At 33.2% G+C, this 2,804-nt stretch overlaps 1 non-coding gene across 1 annotated transcript; it reads left to right on the top strand.

Annotated features, from left to right (window-relative positions):
• The first annotated feature begins 238 nt into the window (after positions 1 to 238).
• Positions 239 to 310, top strand: TRNAA-UGC. Its single transcript has one exon. It is a non-coding gene; the product is annotated as a tRNA-Ala (tRNA).
• The last annotated feature ends 2,494 nt before the right edge of the window (positions 311 to 2,804 follow it).

Genomic DNA, 2,804 nt, shown 5'->3' with positions numbered 1-2,804 from the left:
ACTGCAGGACCAAACGATAAAAGAAGAGTCTTCATACTATCCATACAGAATAAGGACATACACTAATATGAAGTTCTCTAGTAAATAAGAATTAAAAGACAAAAAACATACCAGGCAAAAATCTGTACATATGGCTTGATCTCAGTGTGTCTGTATGAATAAATATTTTCCTGTATTGTAAACAAAAAGTGGATGCATCTGTAATAGTGTATGTTTAGACATTTTTTTTTAATTACATGGGGATGTAGCTCAACGGTAGAGCACATGCTTTGCATGTATGAGGCCCCAGGTTCGATCCCTGGCATCTCCACTTTATAGAAGCTCCAATTCACTAGGGCACTGGGCAAGTCAGTCAGTTAAGCATCTGATTCTTGATCTCAGATCAAGACATGATTTCAAGGTTTGTGAGTTTAGTCCCACATCGTGCTCTGTGCTGACAGCATGGAGCCTGAGTAGGATTGTCTCTCTCCCCTTCCCCGACTCATGTGTACACTCTCGCTCTCCCTCTCTATCTCTATCTCAAAATAAATAAACTAAAAAAATAAAACATAGTAATAGAGATAGCTATTGCCTCACTTGACCACAACTAAGTGTATCAACAAAAATTAAAATGGCCATGAATTTCTGTGTGAGAGATAAGGGCCACCAATCATGGGAGGATTTTAGATCAACCCTTTTGTATTTAGATAAAGCACATGTTAGGGTGCCTGGGTTTCTCAGTCGGTTGGGCATCCAACTTCGGCCCAGGTCATGACCTCACGGTTCATGGGTTCGAGCCCCGCATCAGGCTCTGTGCTGACAGCTCAGAGCCTAGAGCCTGCTTTGTATTCTGTGTCTCCCTTTCTCTCTCTCTGCCCCTTCCCTACTCATACTCTGTCTCTCTCTGCCTCTCAAAAATAAACACTGAAAAAAAAAATTTAATCACATGTTACAGTAGTAACTAAAATGGAAAGAAAAACAATGACCCAAGTGAATTTTGAATAATCAAAATGAAAATCCAAAGGTTTTGGGCAAAAATTTTCATATTTTAACAAGAAGGATTTTTTTAAACAATGTAAATATTGCTAATTCAATCAAAATTTATGAAATATGAAAATGGTGTTTTTCTCTTTCATTTTAATGTGAAACAAAAATGTCTTGATATGTGTTTGAACATATTTTATCTTTTACTGTGACAATAATTCCTCAACAACAAGAGTATGTTTGAATTCTTTTGTAGCATACAGAATATATTTTGACCAAGAAAGTTCAATTGATAGACATCTAAAGATTATAAAATTAATTCACCATTAAAAATAAAGCCACCTTCTGGGACACCTGGGTGACTCAGTCAGCTAAGCATCCGACTTTGGCTCAGTCATGATCTCATGGTTCCTGGGTTCAGGCCCTATGTCGGGCTCTGTGCTGACAGCTAGGATCCTCGAGCCTGCTTTGGATTCTGTATCTCCCCCTCTCTCTGCCCCTCCCCCACTCAAGCTCTGTCTCTCAAAAATAAATAAGTGTTAAAAAAATTTTTTTAAGGAAAATAAGGTCATCTTATTTTATATACATTTTTTCTACATAGTTCTTCAGCCATGATAATAAAAGGAAAAACCAGTACAGCAATGAAGAAAACAAATTTCAAATAGCAGCAATGTAAAAGGATTTGATAGAGAAAGTTAAGTTTCAGTAATATAAATAATTTGGCCATAATTGGATTAAGTAAATGGGAAAAATATGGTATATATAATTCTCTTAACAGTATTTATTTTAAAAGTTTAACCAATGACTGAACCCAAATGACTTTTATCTGTGAAAAGACATGATTGCAAATACAGCCGTTTATATAACCACAGAGGATGAAAGATATGAAAAGGAAATTAAATTTTCAATAAAGCAATTGCCAACCACTTTGCCATTTAAAATACAATGAACTAGCAGATGCACAATATATTTTTTATTTCATATTTGACCTTCAAGAGTCATACTATTTGTTGATAAGACACTACATATGAAACTAAACAACACTGGTAATAATTGCTATAAATCAAATTTTATGAATAAGCAATGTGGTCAGTCCTATTGGTTTTCTTAACCACATTATTATTATTTTTACTTGTATGTTACAATATATTACATTTTAAACAGATAATAAAAATATTAGTAATATACACATAGAAATCTGAATTATAAAATCAACATATTTAGAAAGAAAACATTGAAATTCTAAATTTATTAGAATGCCTTGTTGTCTTGTCTCTCAATATTAGGCATCTGAGTATTATTCCAAGTTGAAGGAAATTACCACTACTTTAACAGAACATCTCTCATCATTAACTCTGTACAATATTTTATGGTAAAGCATTTTCTTAATTATTTAACGAGCACAGCTAGGTATCATTTTCTATGGGCCAGTGGTTTGATATTTGCATCTTATTTGATATTTGTAACAACCTTCTAAGAAAGATATTTTATTCCTAATTTATACATGAAAAAAAAAAAAAACTAGACACAAAAAGTTTATAAAAGTCACACAGCTAACAGGTGGCAATCCCAGAAACTGACCTGGGTAATCAAGTTCAAGACTAAATTTTTAAGTCTTATGCTTTGTTGCCTTTCAATTCTCAGAGTAAGTTCATAATCCATTCATGATTTTAGGGTTTGGAACTAAATATAATCTTATTTCTAAAGACAATTCACCTGTACAAAAGGTACCATCACCTTTAAATTAGAAGTATATGTTAAATCTTAAAATGCATATCACAGTCAACATTTTAAGTCTTAACATATACAGAGTCTGTTTATTATGATGAAATATGTATGTG

This window comes from Panthera leo, chromosome A1 (assembly GCF_018350215.1).
Source record: "Panthera leo isolate Ple1 chromosome A1, P.leo_Ple1_pat1.1, whole genome shotgun sequence".
In the NCBI taxonomy this organism is placed as follows: Eukaryota; Metazoa; Chordata; class Mammalia; order Carnivora; family Felidae; genus Panthera; species Panthera leo.
The sequence above is the reverse complement of the archived record's forward strand: the minus strand, read 5'-3'. Positions and strand labels throughout refer to the sequence as shown.